The sequence below is a fragment of the Sceloporus undulatus genome, chromosome 5 (assembly GCF_019175285.1).
Source record: "Sceloporus undulatus isolate JIND9_A2432 ecotype Alabama chromosome 5, SceUnd_v1.1, whole genome shotgun sequence".
Classification (NCBI taxonomy): domain Eukaryota; kingdom Metazoa; phylum Chordata; class Lepidosauria; order Squamata; family Phrynosomatidae; genus Sceloporus; species Sceloporus undulatus.
In genome coordinates, this window is record NC_056526.1 from 133,342,924 (window position 1) to 133,365,423 (window position 22,500).

Consider the following 22,500-nt stretch of genomic DNA (forward strand, 5'->3'; position numbering starts at 1 on the left):
TTGTTTGCTGCCGGATCACATTGTTGACTCATGTTCAACTTATGGTCTACTTGGACTCCTAGATCCCTTTCACATGTAGTTTCATTCAGCCAGGTGTCCCCCATCCTATATCTGTGCTTTTCGTTTTTCCGCCCTAAGTGCAATACCTTACATTTCTCCGTGTTGAATTTCATTTTGTTAGCTTTGGCCCAGTTTTCTAGTCTGTTCAGGTCATTTTGAATCTTAATCCTGTCCTCTGGGGTATTAGCTACTCCCCCTAATTTGGTGTCATCTGCAAATTTGATAAGTATGCTCCCAATTTTGTCCTCCAAGTCATTGATAAAGATGTTGAATAGCACTGGGCCCAGGACAGACCCCTGTGGGACCCCACTGGTCACTTCTTTCCAGGATGAAAAGGAGCCATTGTTGAGCACCCTTTGGCTTCAGTCAGTCAACCAATTACAAATCCATGTGACAGTTGCCTTGTCTAGCCCACATTTTACAAGCTTGTTTGCAAGAATATCATGGGGAACTTTGTCAAAGGCCTTACTGAAATCAAAATATACTATATCCACAGCATTCCCTTCATCTAACAAGTTGGTAATTTTATCAAAAAAAGAGATCAGGTTTGAAAAATTTAAGAGAAAATGACTTGTTGGCTTGCAATATAGAATTCTTTGCAAGACAAATGCTTAAAATTGTAATGTAATGTAATGTAAATGTTTCATTTGTCCATTGTGCTGAAATAGGGGGGGGGACCTTTTCAACATTTGCATTGTGATTCTTAGTCATGCTCAAAATGGAAGACATTTTGGGATTCCTCCTGGACAGAAGGTTGGAATGAAGAACATGTCCTGGAAAAGGAGGACATCTAGTCACCCTGGCCTAGTTGAGGGATAAAAGATGTACACACAGAGAGGAAGAGGAGGAGATGTTGCTGATGTGTCAACTGATAAGAGACCTTTCTCAACTAACAGATATACGGTAATGCATGGATATGTTCACAGTTGCAATATGAAAGCAGTTCAACCTCCAATAAAGTCTCTTGGCAAAGTGAACAAGTAGTTTATAATAGTTCAGGTTTTAAAGATAACCAAAATGTATCCCAAATCTGCCTGAAAACATGTAAATTGTATTATAAATGAACATGTAAGCTACATTATAAATGAATATTCGACTGTTAGATGAAGTGTTGTTGCCCCTTTTCTTTTCAAGGTAAGAATACCTATTTTTGGACAACAGGCTCAAAAGGAGAGTAAAAAGGAGGCAAAACACTCAAAATTAAATACATCCAGACAAAAACATGAATAATCCCCATCATTCAAGGTTTTGACAGTCTCTCTTAGCAATGGATAAAGAAAGAACTCTGGCTGGTGGCATTATTAATATCATGCTATGGTTTTATTTAGTTTGCTTTAGCCACTTTCATGAGAAGTTAATTACAGAAGGAACCTGAAATGGGATTAAAATGTTTTGTTTTTACTGTGGTATTGCTGGCATATAATTTGGAAAGTGAGATAATTTGTAATGAGCTGCTGAATGCTAAATGAGAACAAAATAACCCTTCAGATTATTGCAGTCTCTTAATATAATACCAAACACTAGATTTTTTTTATAACTTGAGGAATAAGTGACCCAGTTTGTAGTATGTTTTCAGTTAGTGCTGTGCTTACTCATCTCCAAGTAAACAGTAATTAATGTAAAATGCAAAAAAACACAAATGATTGGCTTGTGCCAAAAACAATAACGGAAATATGTCCTAGCTTGACAGAAAAATCCACTGTAAGTAGAATTATTATAAGCTCTAATCATATTCACTTTAAATTTGTTTTAAGACCGTCAAAGCACTTCATAAAGAATTCTGTTTCTCCTTATCTGCCCTTGTGAGATTACCTGTGCAAGGGTAGACCTGACAAAACTTTTAGCCCATGGGATTAGATTCCATCTGCTCTTAATCTATTTGTGGGAACATTCTAAATAGTCTTCACGGTAGACATAAACAGTCCAACAAAACTGTTTTACTCATATCTGCCTGAGAGGAATGCCACAGATTGGCTGGTCTAGGCTGAGAAGAAAAGCCATGCTGGCCAAAGGCTTATCTAGTCCAGCAAAATCTTATCCCAGCCAGCGATATGTTCGCACAGTGGTCAGTCAGTCACCCACAGACATAACATGTGTGCAACAGTACCTTGTTTCTTCTGTTTCCCAGTAACTGAAAAGCAGAGGAAAACTCCTCTGACAGCATAAGGCATTTATTATTATTATCATTATCATTATTATTATTAGCCCTCCTTCCTCCCAGTGTAGGAACTCAAGGCAGCTTACAAATCTAAAACAGTCCACGTTAAAACACTATAAATATGCAAGATACAAGTTTTAAAAAACAATTAATACAAACAATTAAAAACATTACATTATTAAAATATATGATCGATCATACAGACTCATAGCCACATCGCATCTTCCCTTACAGTTTGTCAGCAAAACAGCCCCCAACTTTGGGCCTGAGCAGACAGGCCAAAATAAAGCTGCTTCAGGTCACTGGAGATATGCTATTTAAATGATGCATGTGTCCTAAGAGGTCGGACACTGCACCAAAGCCACGCTCCAGTCCTAAGGATGCATATGTCATTTAAACAGCATACCTCCAAAGTGACCCGAAGCAGCTTTAATTTGGCCTGTTTGTTCGAGCCCTTAGCAACCTTTTCCTGGAAGCTGGATGTTTCGTGAACTGAGCCAATGTGGTGTAGTTGTAGGAACAAGGACTTTTATGGAACCCAGTCCTACCCAGCCATGAAAACCCACCTTGGGCAGGTCACACTTTTTCAGCCTTTGAGGAAGACAAGGGCAAACTTGAATAAATCTTGCAAAAAGACAATCATAGGATAGAGTTGCCACATGTCAGAGTCAACATGATAGCATATAGCAACAAAGTTCACCATGATCCAGTTTTCTTGCCCCTTTCTGTACCTTTTCCAGCAAGAAAATGTCCTTTTTCAGTAGTGATTACCCCTTTTGGAATAATGTACAAGAAATGTATCCCAAGTGTGGTTGCACCATATATTTGTATACATCAGGAGTGGGCAACTGTGGAAGTGTAGGGGGCTGCATTAGTCCTCCCAAGAGACCTTGGTAACCCCCACCTCACCCACCCCAGTGTATTTAAGAAGAGCCTCCCTTGATTCATTGGCAGGCTGAATAGAACATATATATATATATATATATAGAGAGAGAGAGAGAGAGAGAGATGCCAACAGAACAAAATGAGGGTGATTGCATTATCACCCATTTCTATTGGCATGAGTAGTCACTTTTGTTTATCTTAAACTCTATACAGAATTGTCACAGAGAAGACATTTGATATTTCACAACCATTGGGTTGTATAGTTAACAACGGTTCCATACAAAGTTCTTTTTCTGGCCTTTTCTGGGCCTTCCTTCTACTGGAAGATGTAACCCAATTTTCCCCTTCTACCATCTGTTTATACACATGTTCCAACTGATAATGCCTCTGATGAAGTGGACTTTGAACCCCTGCAATGTTATATCAGATTAAATATGTTAGTTATTAAGCTGCCACAAATTACATTTACTACAAAACATAGTCATGGCTACCACTTTGGAAGCCATTAGCCCCAACTGTTCTCTGCAAGTATTCAGTATTACAGTCAATTTGCATTATTCCTTTGCAGTAACTATGATGCAGCTTATAACCTTGTCTGGTCATGGGTGTCTTGTTACTGCTCCTTTATAGTCACAGTTGAGTTAGCTGCCTAGTTTTACCTTATTATATGAAGAGCCCAGCTAATAACTGCAACAGAGAAAAATAATGCATGCACTATGCTTGAATTCCAAAGACCTTTCTGCTTCTAAGGCTAAAAATAGCAACCAACAGTGGCTATGTTGTTATAATGAGAACCAGTACCATTTGAGTGTTGAACTAGGACTCTGGGAGATTAGCCATGTTACTGCACTATACACTTATAATGATGCTATTCCACTTTTACTGCTCTGGCTGCCTCCTGTTGCATTCTGGAGTTTGTAGTTCAGTGAGGCCTAAGGGCTCTCTGGCTGAGAATTCTAAATGCCCCTCCTTAAACAGCAAATCCCAGAATGCAACAGGAGGCAGCCAGAGCAGTAAAAGTGGAATAGCCGTAATATAAGAGTGTAGTGCAGTAATCTAGCAAGGCACAAATTCTTGTTTGGCTATGGAAACTAGGTGATCATTGGCTAGTCATACTCTTTCAGTCTCTGAAGAAGGCAATGGCAAACATCCACTGAGCCAATTTTTCCAAGAAAATCCCATAATAGTAATGATAATAATAATAATATATTTATATCCCGCCTCTTCTGTTTTGGGGATCGAGGTGGATAACAACAGAGTTTATAGAATACAGAAATGATAAAACAACAGAATCCCTCCACCACCACCCCCTTTGGTGTGGCCATTATTTGGAAATGACTTGAGGACACACATCAACAACATAATTGTTATAATAACACAGTGGCCCCTTCCTATATGTGGAGGATGCATTCCGGACCCTCCCCCTGCGCATATGAGAAAAACCGTGTATGGTTAAATCAAATTATTTTCTATGGGGGGGCACGTTCCCATTTTGTCCGCCACGGCTTGCTCAAATCCATGTAAGGCAAGCCCGCACGTAGCACAGGCAGTGTACTTTTAAACTTCATGTTAAAGTACCAGATAAAAATATATAGGGATGTATGTAGATATTACATGTAGATATATTTGTCAAGAGGGAAAGATTTGGTTAATTGTAGAGCCACCTCTGATTCCCTTCAAAGCAAGACTTCCTCCTTACAAAGTTACTGTGTACAGGTTAAATTACAAGAAGGGTCCATCAATGTTCCTGTGTTGTGTGTTGAGAAGACTGACTGGTAATCTACATTTCCATTCTTCCAAATCCCCTTGTGAATTTCTACTTTAAACCAATTTTTTTTTGGGGGGGGGGGGGTGGTATTTGGAAAATATTTTTAAAAATACAGTACTAGCATTTTTAGTATTCATCAAAACTGGTATATATTGAGTTTATCAGTCACTAAATATACCGTTCTCAATGTCCTACCACTTTCCAGACATGTTTGGTAGGAATAAGGGAAAGAGTCTCCCTGGTGGTTGCTCTTAGACTTTGGAACTCCCTCCTTGAGCAGAAGAGGGTTGGGTGGTCCTCTCCTTGCTATCTTTAAGTCAAAACATTTTTTTATTCTGACAGACTTTTAGAACTTGACTGTAACAGGTTTTTAATGGAGTGGTCTTTTTTGTGTTTTATCTTCTGTACTTAATGAATTTTTGAATGGTTTTAAATCTATAAATTGTTTAATTGCATTTTATACTTTTATGCATTTTTACTGATGCTTTTGTAGTCATAGTGATCTGTTTTAATACCTTGTAAGCCACCCTGAGTGTCCCGATTGGGGAAAAGGAGGGATATAAATGGATAAAATAACTTCATAATCATCATCAACATTGCCCAGTGGTTATATTTCTTTAAAACCATGAATTGATTCATTCTATAGATACCCCATAAAGCAATATATACTTAGAAAAATTACTCATTTTCACATTGTTTTATAAAGATCCAATATGATAGTGGTAAGATTGTGAGATTCCATGGTAGAGAAATGGCTACTTCCTAAACTTATGGCCTGAAGCCTTTCCATGGACTTCATTTAAAGCTCAAGGAAGATGTCATGAAGTAACTCCTCAGGTGGGTAAGGAGGAACATACTGCAGAACAAGTAAGATAGGTGTAATGGAAATGAAAAAAAAAAAAACCCCACAACCAAGAACAACAAATCATGCACAGCACCCTTGCTTATCTTGTACAAGCACAAAAACAATAGACCTGGGAGTGATTGGCTTGAGTTCTATCTCCAAAATATATTGAAGACAGAACACAAGTCTAAACACAAAATTCATTTATGTTTCATATACACCTTATACACATAACCTGAAGGTAATTTTACTCACACTATATTTACTAATTCTCTACATGAAACAAAGTTTGTGTACAATGAAAGCATCAAAAGCAAAGCTGTCACTATCTCAGCTACCCATAAAAAAAAGTTTTCGATTTTGGAGAATTTTGATTTTTGGAATTCTGGATAAGGGAGACTCAACCTGTATATGCAATGAGTCAAATAGATACATTTATTAATCCTTCACATTGACCAATGAGTTATCACATGCAGTCACATAAATTTATTATTTGCCTTGATAAGCTGAAATAAAATCTGTGTCTTGAAGCATCACTTTTAGAGTGGCATGCCAGTCATATCTGCACAGTGGCCTCATAATTCTAACATGTTGCCAAGTAATTTGGCGTGTTTTGATACTACAGCAAATTGGCAGACGCAACTAAGATTTCTATTTTAGTAACAAGAGCTCTGTCTGGACAAAACTACAAGATGAAAATCTCCCAAAAGTGTGGTTCACATTCATGTACAATGTGCTGTCCAGTTGTAAAAGCCACACAGGGTATATGAATGTGAACCACACTTTCTGGAGACTTGCTCATACAAAGGTCTTATTACTTTGGTAGTAACATCCTATTTTTTTAGTTTATTAATAAACTGTTTGTAAGGATAGATCCTGCCTTTCTCCTACTAGTTTTTGAGTGGCAGGAGCTCAGTGTTCATTCCAAAAACTGCTGTGCACTTCCTGTATTAGCCTCATTTTGGCCAGAATGATTGCACCCAAAGATTGACCTCACTCATTCTGCTCTGTTGTCTAGTCAACAGCAAGAAAGATATTGCCCTCAGGAGAATGCCTTGCACAATACCATTTAGTTCAGTGAATAAAGCTATAAATATGCATACAATCCAGATATGTCACTAGTCAAGACAGCTCTTTGCATTCCCTAGCTTTTGCAATGAATATACAGTGGACATAATCAACTGTGACACTTTTATAACTGTGGGGTAATTCTGTGCTAGCTAAAAGCTTTTCCAGATCAGTTCTTTAACTACCCCAGAGGAGCTGTTCCATACCTTATAACATGAAGGACTGACATCTCAAGTGGAGTGGTGGGTAAGCATGGGAGCCAAGAAGCCCTCAGTTCTCATCTTGCCTTGACCTTAAACTCACTAAAAGGTCTTGGACAGAGTACTTTCGGCCTCACTTCCATTCCATTTGCAATATGCAAAGGTTGATAATAATGTGCCTCCTTGCTGAAGAGCTATATAAATTCTAGTAGAAGAAGAAGTCTTGCATTTGTGGATGTTAGAGTTAGAAACCTTTCCATGCCATTACTTATTAATTGCTAATTCACAGACTTCCTTTTTGCTTGTTATCCCATACCCACTCTTTTCATTAGTCCTTAGTCCTTCTAACCTGCAGCCATTTTCTTTCCTCTTTTTTCTATAATGTGCACATGTATTGCAGAACCTCTCTACCTAAGATAATACAAAAACCTTTTCCTGATAGCACAAAATACTTATTCTGTTTTCTCAAGATATTCATACGTTTGACAATGCACAGGTAAGCTTATTTATTTTCTCTGCCAGACCGTGGAACTGGTGTTTTGTTTTGTTTTTCAGTTTCTGCCTTGCCAATTTGATTACTTTGATTGAAACATCCATTGCTATTTCCTACATTTTCCAACACTGCAGTCACTTTTTTTGTGTGTGTGGCCAGTCTTGAGATTTACCTGTAGATGAAGCCACAAAATGGCAACTTGGTTGTAGGTGCAGTTACCTGCCATATCCTATGATTGGTCACACACCAGACTGAACTGTGTGTGTGTGTGTGTGCACGTGCGCAAATACACGTGTGTGTATTTGCTGGTGCCTTGAAGTTGTTTGTTGACTTACGGTGACCTCATGAATTTCATGGGGTTTTCTTCATGTGCCTAGAAATGGCTTTGCCAATTCCTTCCTCTAAAATATAGCCTATAGCACTGGATAATTTACATATGATGTGTTACAGCTTGTGCTATCCTATGTACACCATCATGACAACAAAGAATTGTATTATTGGGTATGTAAAACATTACGAACATCATTCTAGCCTTGTGTAAGTTGCTCAGAGCCAATATGAGGGGTTATTGGGACCTCCTGATTCTGTGGATCCATGCCAAAATATCCATGGCCATTTCCATGGATATTTATGCCCACCCCTTGGAATTTTGCCTCATAGTAATACTGCACATTTCCAGTGCACCTTATATCAGTACTGTTTGTTTTTGTTGTTTGTCATCAAGTCAGCTTTGATTTATGGCACCCCTATAAATAAGAGACCTCCAAGAGCCCTGATCACCAACTCCCCACCTATGTCTTGCAAATTCAGAGCTATGGCTTCTTGATTGAATCAATCCACCTGTGTTGTGTCATCTTCTTTTTTCCTGCTTTCCATATTACCAAGCAATATAGTATTTTCCAGTGAATCACACTCTCTCATGATATGTCCAAATTATGATAGCTACATTTTAGTTTTTGGGATTCTCGTAGGACCTTGGGTCTAATTTGCTCTAGGACCATTTCATTTCATTTTTTTTTTTAGTAGTCCATAGTATTCACAGAACTCCCCTCCAGCATCATATTTCAAATGGGTTGTTTTACTTCCTCTCAGGTTTCTTCACTGTCCAGATTTTACAGTTCTGCTGCAAAGTACTTAACTGCCATATTCAAACAAGGCACATTAAAACCCTTCCTTCCCACAGATAAAAACTTTACAGAAATTTGCCTGATATGTTCTGTATCCCAGGTGGTCCTCCCTTTCCATTACCAAAGACACTCCCTTTATTTTCTCTAAAAGCCCTAGTTTACTTATTCCTTTCTTTGCATGGTTTTTCCCCTGGATTGCAGGGCTTCGTGTGCTTAAAATAATCCCCAATTCCCAGCTACAAATTATAGAAATAAAATATGACAAACTGGGTGAGAAGTGAGGATATTGCTGTGCAATCATAGTGACTCACATCTGCTCAGCATGAGTCTCTGAGATTACATGTACCAGACTATGAAGCAAAGACAAAGAGTATTGCTTCAGTTCCTGACCTGGTCAAATTCAAGGGACAACACTACATGAGTAATTTTGCCCATATGATAGAATTCTCCTTTTATTCTGCTTTGAAAACTGCGTTGCAAACCTGATTCATTTGCAGATTAGTTCAAATTACTTGTGTGTTGAGGGACTTACTTTCAAGCTACCTAAAAAAAAAATAACAGTGCTCATAACTGTAAACATCATTTTAAACATCTTCCACTGAAATACACTTTATTTTCTATGCTGCAGTAGTTTTTTCAGAGAAATAGATAAAAGTGATGATGATGATATTATTATTATATTTATTTATATCCTGCTTTCCCCCGAAAATTGGGATACAAAGCATCTTACAAATTAAAAAATAGTGTAGTTAAAAACATACAAAACTCAAACTAATTTAATGTTCAAATAGGCACTCCACTTCCAAGTCTACAACCATCTGAGCCAGAGAATATTATAACTTCCTACTGTGATTCAAAGGTTGTCAGAAATTATGTACACACATGAGTAGAGAACCACAACATGGCAGTATTATGCAGTTACCCACATATCCTTCAACTGTCAAATTTAGCAGGGACAGTCCCAGTTAATTTTCTATCCTCCCACTTTGTCAACTGTTTTTAAAATGCACCAGTTTTTCTCTCCACATCCCACAATCTCTCTTTGTCCTCAGTTTATTTTTATTGTTGTGAACAGAATTCAAATTTCAAAAGTAGTTTGTATTCATTGAATTCAGTAGGATGCGAGTTGGAGTAGAATTTTGCCTTCTCTGTAGGTCCAGGCAAAAGCAAACAGCTACGACCTCTTTAGCTTGTGGTTCTTCATTATTAACTTCTGCCCTCTCTACTGCACTATGATATTGCTTGGCCACATGTGTCCCAGTTTTCATCTGTGAAATGTTGGAGGTTATGTACACAACTATATCAGTAACTGACAGGGTAGTTGTCAATTTTATTTCAGTGTCTTAAAGGGAAGTGAGAATTGTTCGTGAAAGTGAGATATCTTCAGCCAAGGAGACACCAATAAAAACAAACAAACACACCACAGGTCACAGGCGAGAGCACTGATGAAATTGTAGAGTAGACAAAGGTTAAAGACTGAGGGAAATAAGTACCTATATCTGTTGGCCCTGCAGGGAGAGAGAGAAAGGATCTTTGTTTTCAAAAGCACCAGCTATTTCAATTTTGCTTTGCCTGTAAGCCCCTGCAAAAGATTGCATTAATCACATTATTTTGCTTCATGCTGCCAAATTGAAATACTGCTGGGGTTTCAGTTCTCACTAATACAGTTATTCTTCAAGAAATGCTCATTAACATAGTGGCAATAACTAATACTCTGGAAGGCAAAACCTTTGCACTTGTGAACAGCTAGCTAATCCGACAGTTCAACAGTGTGATGTTATTAATGCTTCACTGACATCATGGGAGTAGTCTTGAACATATGAAGGATGCAGACACACTTGGCAACAAATTCTGGGAAAATGCTTGATAAGCCTTTCATTACAGTCTTGATTTGAGAATTTAATTTTAAATTACAATTGCTCTGCCACAAAGTTGAAATCTGTTGCTTATTACGAAAACTGCAACTGTGTAGCATGACTGTGCCAGTTTATACCAGATTTTAACTTTAGGGGGTTTAGTCTAAGTACTTTAAAGTGTTTCATGTATACAATGTAAAATGTCAGTAGCAGACCTTTGAAAATTTACTTTAGAGGGTTTATGGGGAACTGCTGTTTAAAAAGTAGTTTTTCCAACTCTTTGTAATGATAAACAATTTTCTTTTGTCAGATATTCCATTGAGTCATTCTGCCAGTTGATTAAAGTTCCTTAGTTCCAGGAATCAGAATGGGAATAAAGAATTCCAGTTTCCTGTTATTAATGACACACAAATATGAATAAAGAGAAATGTCAACATAGATAACAATTCAGACCACTTGTGTATGAAGCCGTCACTGCTGTTTGTGACATTTTCTCATATTTGTGTCATATTATTGTGTTGGGAATATTAGAGTATCCTCAGACTTTTCAGAGTCAGTCAAGGTAATCCAAATAACCAATCCATTATGTTAGTGTTGTGATGGCTTCTTCTTCTTCCTATCAGGGTCTTTTGGGTGGTTGGTCACAGACTATGAACTCTCTCCCCCTTTCTCTGCTCCTTGCTTTCTCCAGCAGGTGAAGATGTTTGGCTATTAACTGATTGCCAAAGAATCAGGCTGGGATAGGCACTGTACATATATCCATTAATGCTTTTGATGTTTAAAATAATTCCCAAATGTTTTGAATTAGCACTGTTTTTATTAAAGTAATGTACAAGTCTTTTTCACTGGAAAGCATCCCATATTGGGAGGAAAACCGTAACATACTGAGTGAAGGATTAAAAATACATGTACATTTGTGGAAACAGGAAGCAAACACTATACAGTCAGTCCTCCATATCCTCAGATTTTTTATTCATGGATTCAATCACTCACAGCTTAAAAATATTTTTAAAAAGTATAAATTCTGAATAGCAAACCTTGATTTTCTGTTTTATATAAGGGACATCATTTTGCTTTGCCATTGTGTTTAATGGGACTTGAGCATCCATGGATTTTATTATTCACGGGGATCCTGGAACCAAACCCCAGCAGATACCTAGGACCCACTGTACTTTAAAAGCACCAAACAGGGTTTCAGACAAGACTCTTCTGGCTCCCAGAAGGATGCAGTTAATAATTTTAGAGGTTGCAGTTATTAATGACTAACAAACATAATGTTCGAATTATATGTCAAAAAGTTTTCGCTTCATCTAAATGAGGTAGCATAAGGTGTTTTAGCTTCCCCCAAAGAATGTATATCTGAAAGTTCTTGCCATAAGATTCAAATATTTCTGTTACTCTGATATATATACAATAGCCCCTGCATTTTTGCAGGGGATCCATTCCGCCCCCCCCCCCCATGAAAATGGAAAATCACCAGTATTCAAGCCCCATTGGCTTGAATGGCAGCACATATCCATGGGCATGCGCCCCATTTTGTCCCCCTCTGTTTACTAACCACGCACGGGTGAGGGATGCGGATTCAAAGTCTGGGAAAATGGAGGGGAGACTGTGTGTGTAGTCAATCTCTTTGCCTTTGTCCCTTTCTATAATTTTCTCTCTCTGCCTTCCCACTCCCACTCCCAGCTTCACATATTACTTTTCCCAAGTCTTCAAAATATATAAAGATGAAATTTCCTTATTTTCTTGAAACATTTCACTATACAGACTAACAAACTAGTTATAGGGATTAGATTTGTGATAAATGAGCTATTTGTTGCAAACTGTGTATCAAGCAGCTAGGTGTGTGACTAACTAAGCAACAGCCTAAAAGACAGTGAATCACTTAGGAACACACATTTGGAGGCGGCGCAGCTGCGACGTCATCATTATGCGCACTGTCTGTAAGGCGCTGCATAACAGCGGCACATCCATGACGTGCTAGGGTTGCGGGCCATGTGCACGCGCCGCCCCAAGGCAACCCTAGCACGTCATGGATGTGCTGCAAAGGGCCCATCTGTACAGGGCCCTAATCAGAAGAAAAGTCATCATGCTGATACCTATGCAAGATACATTTTCCTACTACTGAATATATCCTTTGAGGCCTAAGTCCAATGGACCCTTGGTATCTGCTGGGGTTTAGTCCAGGACCATCCATGGATACCAAAATCTGTAGATGTTCAAGACCCATTATATACAATGGGGTAATAAAATGGTGTCCCTTATGGCAAAATCAAGATTTGCTTTTTGGAATTTATATTCTTTTGGAATATTTTCAAGCCATGGGTGGTTGAATTCATGGATAAAAAGTTTGTGTATATGGAGGGCTGACTGCATATTATTTTAAACTAGCTAGTCAGCATTTCTTCAATGTTGTAGTAAAACATATATTTGCATCTTGACCAGTTTCCTGCCTGTGAGGATGCCCTGTTGATGGATCACTCCATTAGGGTAGACTATGCACAGGTAGATCCCTGGGTGCTTGCCCGAAATCTAAAATGATAAAGAAGTTAGTTTGCTTCAGTGTTAAGTGTTAACACTGTGCAGGCTAAGATGTTCATGAAACAGCATACATTAGTGTTTCAGTATTTAATAATAATAATAATAATAATAATAATAGGATTTATTTATAAGCCGCCCAACGACTGAGAATCCAGGCGGTTTACAACAGAAGGGATAATAGATGGTTCCCTGCCCTCAGGCTTACAATCTAAAAAGAAACAACACAAAAGGAGAAGGGAATTGGGGGGGGGGGGTGAGGGGATCAGGTCCAGCATTCTTCTCTCCCTCTGAGGACTGGACCAAGGCAGATGGACTGGAGGGAGGGTTCTTTTTCTTAATCAAGGCTGGGCCTGATGGTATTGGGCCTGTCCTTTCGCTCCCTCCCAGGCCAGAAGATGACACTTGGAGGGAGGGAGGTTTTGACAATGACATTTTAAGAGGTGTCTCGGACAGGACTTGGGTGCTTCTGAAACCTGAGACTGATATAAAAGGACAGTCATTTTTTTCTCATCTTTCCCCACAATGTTGGCATATTAAATCCTCCTCTTTATTACTCTCTCTAAGTGGGTGATTTCCAATTCCAATATGACTTCATGCCTTGCTTTGGGTGCTCACACACATGCTCAAGGTAGTATTAGAGGACATGACCAGCATAGCAAATCCTTTTGGGACAAAACAGTGAAGCTCTGCTTCTTGGTGAATAGATGGTAACAGAAGGACCAGGGATGCACCAGCAACATTATTCAATCTTTTCTTCTAGGCAGCTGCCTCGAAGATCAGACCACTGTTGTTGGCCTGCCCACACGCTTGGTTTTTTTCACCTTCAGTCACCTTCAGCTTCAAGCCAGGTACCTATCCCAAATCCACCCCATCTATCTTTTTTTTTAAACCAAGTATGAACTGAGTTTCATCCACCATCTCATCCTTGGCTATATTTTCTTGTTAATTTTTCATCTGTAAAGGTTTTACTCTTTCTAGCATATGACATATTTAACAATTGAATACCAAAATGCTCCTGCACAGCTTGAAGGTTAATAGCATTAGTCTGCCCCTTGACTATAGGAAGCTGTCAATCTAACATGAATGGACATATGTGCTTTTACAGCTGGAGTTCCATTGAGAATCTTTATGTCCTCCCCCTGCTGGGAGCAAAATAATGCATCAAACAGCAAGGTATTTCATTGGGTAACTTTCAGAACAAACTTTCAGAAGCCTGTGAAATTTACTTAGAAAGCCAAGGAGTCCTCCAACATTTCTCCAAAGTGAATTAACCAATGAAAAGAATAAGAATTAAAGTAAGTTATCTTGTGAAGATCCTGAAAAACAAAGCAGTAAAAAGGATGCTATCCTGTGATCTTTGTATACAAAATCCAGAAGCAATCAATGCTTTCCCTCAGTCATGCAAAGAAATCATTACTTCGCTTTTTCCAGCCGGGGCTTCTGAAGTCAACCCAAATCTGCTGTTTGACCTTTCTCACCTGAATTAATCCTGCTTGGAAAAAAACAATGAATTATTTTCTTCTGCACAGAAGGCTACAGAAAAGTTCTGTATATCCACAAATTTTGTATTCATCATTAAGGCTGCTAATTCTATCATACATGTGAGTTAATACTGTAAACATGTAGTATAGGAAATTACTTCTCTCTGGAAATCAGAAGTGGGCAATTGTGCTGAGGGCTATGGCAAATTTTCACCCCTGTTTTGTGATCACCCCGAGCTGTTGTTTGTTGTTCCCTGCCTCAATCCATCAGGACTAAGATGATGATGATCATGATGATGATTATCATTTTCCTACTCTCTCTGTAAACCCTAGTACTACTTTTTAAAAACACCCTCACTAAAGCAAGTAGATAATTGGGATAATGAAAACAATACAAAGAAATCAGGGGATTTTGTTGCTCTTTTGTATCTAACAGCACACTCTTCTGTGTGTATACTAAATAAATTCTACCGGATTTAATGGCCTTATGCCTAAATAAGGTTGCATAGGCTTTGAATAACCAGAGTTTTGGGCTTTAAAAGCAATAACAACAGCAGCAACAAGATTCCATGGTCCATGGGTCATGTCTAACTCTATGATATCGTGAGTCATGTTTTGAGAGTCAATTGGCCTTTTTACACTGCGTAATTATAGTGCTATGAGTCCACCTTTATTGCCATAACATTTAGAATTCTCAGCCAGAAAACTCTAGTGGCTCATCAATGTACAGATTCCAAGATTTTGTAAAAGGGAGCCATTGTCGAATCACAGTGCTATAATTGTGTAATGTGAAAGGGCCTAATCTAATCTGTGTAGGGGACAAAGACATGCAGAAAGACTGGATATATAGGGATTAAAATCTCCATTCAGTTGTATAGCTCATACTTATCTACCTCACAAGGGTAAAATATATGGATAGGATTTAGGGCAGGTAGAGAATTATATATATGACTGAAACATTTTGGAGGAATGGTAGCATATAACACATGGTTTTTATAATAACGTTGACCTAGGTAGTGCTGAGGGACTTGCAACATTCTAGTCTTCACAGTGTTGTGGGGCCACACTTGCAGTTTCACCCAAAATTTTCACCCTGAAAAAAATGGCAATGGTACCACCCTCTCCACACCGACACATGGAGCATAGACTTTTGCAAATAAAATGTACATAGGCTACAGTGTGCATAGGCTTTCCATAATCTGGAACATCAGTCATGCAGTGTCCAGAATGTGATTGTAAACTGCTTAGATTAAATAAACCCCGCTGAAATGATGGAAGTGTGGAATTGTGTGTAACAAAGCAAGCTTAGGATTCAAGTCCCATGTTTACCTACAATGGAAGGCATACGCAGGAAAGGATTAAAAGGTAGCACAGCAAATTTAATTCCTCTGTTAGTGTTCCCATGCAACTCCTCCCCAAATCTGTTTTTCCTCCAGTGAGAATTTAGATTTCAAATAAGACCGCTAGGGAATGGGAAGGGATGTTGAGGACATCTGATAGGTAAATTAAAAATTAAGAATCCTTTTGCTTGTTCCCTCTAATGCCCTTCCTACCCCTTCACTTCTAAGTAGATCTATAAATAAAATTTCTCTTTAGTAAATACTATTTGGCAATATATGGAAGAACATAAGCCACTTATGATGTGGGGATTTTAATAACTGCTAGAACCTGTATGTTCAAATAGACAGATCCATGGAACAGATGTCTGAAACTTTTAGAATAATGATGCAAAAGAATGCTGCACAGGCATCTTATTTTACGAAAGCCTTCCATTAGCCAGCTGTGAAATTGCTCAGTAAATTAAGTGGTACTAAATGATTAGCTAGAAGGGTCACTTCCCTATGAAAGTAATTCTTTATAGAAAGTGGTTTAGAAAATGCTACTGTTGATCTCTGAGGGTTAGTGCTTAAGTCTCCTGAGAGAACACATAGATAACATCTGAATGTTTGTTTGGAGTAGAAACAAACTGAAGTCACTCTTCAAGACAACAAACCGTCTGCCACATTCTCTGACCCTGAAAGGTTAGAGTTGAGGAATTTCCTGACGGGATTCTGTTTGGTCTAACTTTTTTTTATGAAAATATCAGGGGAATAGTCAGAGAAAATGCAGGATTATTTTCAACACAGTTGTAAAATGCAATGATCTTTCCAAAATACTTGCAGAACTGATGTTTTTCAAAGCCACGTCAATGATATGGCAAAATGAAATTTCTTCTTTGTTTCTTTGAAAATTCACATACAGCATCCTATTTCCGTGAACCTCATGACTTAAAAGTTCAAATCACACATGGATTTAGCACATGCAACAAAGCCAAAACCTAAAGTTTTTAATGCTGAAACTACACATTCTAAAGTAGCTAAGTGATTCTTCCTAATGACACATTCTTGAATAGCTAAGTGATTAACTGAAGTCTTTGTAGGCTCAAAGCTGTATATCTTCCTCTGTAAAAACCAAGGTGGGATGAATGTACTTGCTTGTGGACTTGTAGATAAAATGAAATTATCCTTAGCATAAATCTTTCATAGGTACAATTATCTGTGGAAGAATTAGACTTAGGATCATAAGGATGCACGTATCAGGGATATGATCCACATTAACATGTGGTCTCTTTTGCTGAAGTTGCTTAGATCTCTTGGAGTATAGGCAACTAGCAAGAAACTGATGAATATAATACAATTTTTGAAATTAAAAAAAAATGATAATTCCATATAGGTCAAAGCACCTAGAGACAAAATACACTTAGGAAAGCATAGTGTCATATTTTAAAATGTTTGTTTATTTAATTATGAAGATTTTCATACCTGGCAGATTCTCTGGTAACTCGTCCCTCAAACATCCCTCAAACGTGGAGGAAGCATGCATGTATGAACGTCTGGCATGCTTCTTCAATCGTCATGGAATTGTCGCTCCCTCTAGCGTCCCTGATTCATTCCAGGGTAGTGGATTTTCCCTGAATGCAAAGTATTTGTTCAGAGAAAAACCACTCCCCTGGAACACTTCAGGGATGCTAGAAGGAGCAACAATTCCATGATGATTGAGGAAGCGCACCAAGCATTCATACATGTGCGCTTCCTCTACATTTCAAGGACATTTGAAGGATGAGTTACCAGCGATTTTGCCAGGTATGAAAATCTTCTATGTTCTATTCTTCTTGTGCAAAAGAAGGGCAGTGTACCTGACAATTTTTATAAAAAGTGACAACTCAAAACTATCATCCCAGAGGGATATGCCAAAGCCCTGTGAGTGTATTATGTGATCACAACATCAGTCAAGGCAATGGTAGCAGTAGTGAAAAGCTCCTGGGTGCAATGGCCACGAAGGTAACAAACTATTAGAGTTTGTTGGAACAACATATTTTATCCACCTTATCTCACCACTGCTTACCAATTTGGGGTGGGGGTGGGGGGGTGGGACAACACATCAGTAGAATTCTGTCAAGGGCCAGTCAAAGCCAAATCATAAATGTAGTGACCAAGATCAGTGGAGTCATTAGGGTTGGTATCAACCAGTACAGTTAGTCATGGTATCTTTTGTTTGGAAAATTAAGTCCGTGTAAGCAGATTTTGTATTTACACTGTGATTTTTTTTTTTAAAGGAAATGCTTGTAGTCTAAGTATTTACAAGAGACAAAAAGCATGTGTGGAAAAAAAACCCTTTCCTGTTCAGATACTGTTTGGGCATTAGAATTGTGTCGCTAATGCAGTAATGTCCTGGGTTGATTGGCATGTTGAACTCTGAAGTCATGTCATGAATTGAGAATGCTGGTGGTCACATACAAGTGGGAATACAATATAATGGACCCTCTACATTCACTGGGATTAGTGACACAGAACCCCCGTGAAACTGAAAAAACTCAAAAGAAAAAACTCTTTTTTTTTAACTGAGAAACACCTCTAAAAAATTTAGGTCCTCCAGAGCAACTCTGTGAGCAATATCTGCTCAAGGTTGACCACAGAATTGTGCTGGAGGACCTACAAATGCCCAGAGAAGTATTATCTCTAGGAATCTCCAGGTCTTCTAGTGCAACCTCTGGTGGAAGTTGGCCATAGAATCATGCTGGATGACTTAGAGATTCCTAGAAATAATATATTAATCAAATCTGTGAATAATCAAATCCGCAAAATTCAAAGCTGTAAATGTAAAGCAACAACTGTACTTCCAAGAGAGGTCATAATATAGAATGTTTCTTTCTTCTTCTTCTTTTTTAAAAAGTACTACTCATGTAGTAGAGTCTCTTTAGAGTTTCTATTTTTAATTATCATAATGAGAATATCCAATCAGATAGAACTAAACAATTAGGCCCAAGAAAAGTACATTCCCCCATCAGCATGCATAAAATCTCTTCTTAGGGTTGCCTTGCCTGTTGAAGCCTCGTGGAGGCTGAATTTCAGTTTGACAATCCCTTTGAACATAGTTGTTGCTTCTTCTCAAACAGTTCTTCCTTTTTGCTTCCCCAAAATGGCATGTTTTGATCTAAAATATAAACTAGGATTTGAAGAGCCTGCTGAATATTCCCCAGTCACCTTTTGTTTTCACCTCTGATGCAGACTCCTTGCATTGTGCACAAGGCCACTCCTCCAATGTTCTAGGGTCTTCAGTATTCAAGACCAACTTTTCCAGGGCATAAGGAACTGTTATAGGAGGGTAAACAATAACCATATGCAGAAATCCATGTGTTGCTTTTGGATTACACAGATGGTATATAATTAAAACATTAATTAAAACATTAATTTTATTGGAATCACAGCTTGGAAAAGTAAATGTTTCTGACTGCTACTCCTCAAATCCACCAGCCTGCAGAATCAGTGAGATTCTGGGTGAAGTAGTAAAAAAAAAAACTTTTGCAAGCTTTTGAGTTCTGAGTAGCCAATCAGGTGAGGGCTTCTATATGGGGAATGTTGTTAATGTGTGCTTTCAAGTCATTTCTGACTTTTGACCATCCTATGCTGGCCCTATAATGGGGTTTTATTGACAAAATTTGTTCAGAGGAGATTTTCCATTGCCTTCCTCTGATGCTGAGAACATATGACTTGCCCAAGGTAGTAGCTTAAAATACAAAACTCACTGTAGACAATGCCTGGCATCTTGTCAGTGGGTTACCATAGTCTAGGTCCAATCTATGCTATCATAACCCCCCCTTGGTCCTTGTGGAGGTTGGAATTCTGTACCAACAGTAAAATAATCAAAATCTTCTCCAAAACCACCATTTAACTGAAACATCCCCCACATAGCCAATTTTGTGTTGTTGGAGAGCGGCAGGGAGCAGGGATCAATGGAGTTACATCCAGCTATTTTCCTGGACCCTGCAAGGATATAGCTATGGAAATAATCACTATGTGCCATATGTATGTCTCTCAATCAGGATTCCAGCTGATATTGTCCTAGGTGGACCAACACTCTAACTCAATATAACTGCATTAGCAATAGCCTTTACGTTTCTATACCGCTTAATAGTGAAGTTGGCACTCTCTAAGTGGTTTGCAATATGTTAGCCAATTGCCCCAACAAGCTGGGTAATCATTTTACTGACCTACGAAAGGATGGAAGGCTGAGTCAACCTTGGAGCCCTGGGATTGAACTCACAACCTTGTGGCTGTAGTACCAACATTTAACCACAGTGCTACTAGGGCTCCTTGCATTACAAGTACACATTGACATATAAACCATTTATCATCATCATCATTATTAATTGTTATTATTATTAAATTAATTATCAAGATGCCAAATACAGTCATGAGGGATAGTCACTGACACCACTGTAATTGGAGGAAGAATTACTTGAATTACTTTTTTCTCACCTGGTATCTGCACCCTTTTAAAAGAGAATATTGCTAATCATCCTGTGTATTAGGTCATAGAGCAGTCTCCTATGTTCCTATACTACTAGGATTTACATAAAATCCTTGTGACCAGTCACCACAAAGAAACTTTTCCATGAAGAATCTGCTAAATTACTTTTTAAAGCCATTCGAGTTAGTGGCTACTACCACACATTAGGAAGTCCATAAATGGGTTACATGTTGAGAAACTACAATGCAATGGTTATGAAACATATACGGTTATCAGATAGCACAGTCTGAAATAATACAAATAATACAAAATGACCTTATATCTTTCATAACCATTGCATTGTAGTTCCCCAACATACAAAAAATTTTCACGCATCATATGTTACAGTACATGAATTATGAGCAAGGGCATAAATGACCTTGATGTCCCACCATGTGTAGAAGATCCATGAATCAAAAAAGTACCACTATTACATCTTTTTAAAAAAGAATGTTTGGCTCCACTTTTTTAACAATATCATGTCAGGTGATTTTTTATTTTATTTTTTACCCTCCAGGACTTTCCCATTCTCTGATGCCCAATGACGTCTTTGCACAAGGCTCAGGTACTATGTTAACATATCTGTTAGAACTAACCACTGATATGTGTTTCTTTGTTTAAATCCCATTTTCAGAATGTGTTATAGTTTTGTTTGCCTATTTAGCAAGTAAACGTCTCTGTAATCTTTTTTTTAAATCCTACATTCAGAATGTGTAAGTTCTTAGTCTTATTGGTCTGTTTAGCATGCTCACGCAGGTACTATATTTACATACAAATGATGCCATGTTAATGAACTAGCTATGACAAAGTAGAAAAAGCCTTTGCATTGTATATACAGGTTCATTTCCTGCAAACTCAATCCCACTGAGTTCTGGTTCATTAAGTGAAAGTTATGATACGCTGTTTGGTTTCACTCTTCCCACCACTGTGGTACAACAAATATACTTGAGAGTGAAAGAAACCATGAATAGAAAATTCAACATTCCTCACCACAGATGCACTCAAAATAATATGAGGGATGAAGAAAGGTAACACAAGATTTCATATATATATATATATATATATATATATATATATATATATATATATGGTATAAGAAAGCTACATTCACTGTAGAGAAAACACAGACCCTTGTAAAATGGAAATGTCTGGCTAAAAGCTGGCTTTTGTAACTACTGTACTCCCAAGGCACATGCAGCCTACTTAATGAGAATGACTCTAAAAGCATTTGTGGAATGTGTGGAAGGATCAAGTCTAACTAAATGGTTCAGAATAGCTGCAGTTATCTGTCTTGTTCCTGGGCTTCACTGATTCAGGCATTGATCAAGTCTCAAATGCCTATAACTTACTAAGCCTGTAAAAGCCAGAAGACTTCAATTCCTGGCTCCGGGGTAGGGCAGCTGATCTGATCCAAAAGAAGTTTCATATAACAATAGAAATTTTATTCTAGAAAAGAATCTTGCTGATTACTGGAAATTGTAAAACAGTCCAGGAAGAAGAAAAGTTTTGCAAATTTTTTGTTTGTCTGACAAGCTTCACTGTTCCTAATTCCAAGCATCTTTGTATCCATAGCGAGTAGAAGAACCAATTAATGCAAAGAGGGGGAGCGAGATGTCAGAATTCCAAGGTGCAGTCATTCCTCTTTCTTTTTAATTAATATGTGACCTTTGGCAACTCATTCACAGACCCATTTTGAGCTTGACCTCTGCTTGACTTTTGGACCAAAACGCAAACTAACAATAACAGCACACACATATCCTAGTATAGTTTTTAAAGGTGCAAACACATGTGCTTATACTTTAACATTTCAGTGATCTCTATACACAAGTATTAGATCTACTCAAGTGCTTACAGGTGTTTATAAGGGCTACCCTCCAGTCTGAATATTGTATATATCGAAGGATGAAAGAAGTGGCTTCTGTGACAATGTACTTTTCAGCCTTGATCACAGGGACTAGGCCCAATTATTTACTTTTCAACATCTAGGGCAAACATATGTGTGTACTCTAAACAACTACAGAAGTATCTATGAAGATACAAATCAGTCGTATCTGTTCTGATCTGAAACATGTAATTAGCCAAATGACACCTACACATTGTATATTTGCTGCATTTGCTTAAGAGGTGTTGGACATTGTAGCATGGTGAAACATGAAATAAAGCTTATATGTTGCTGTTGTGTGCCTTCAG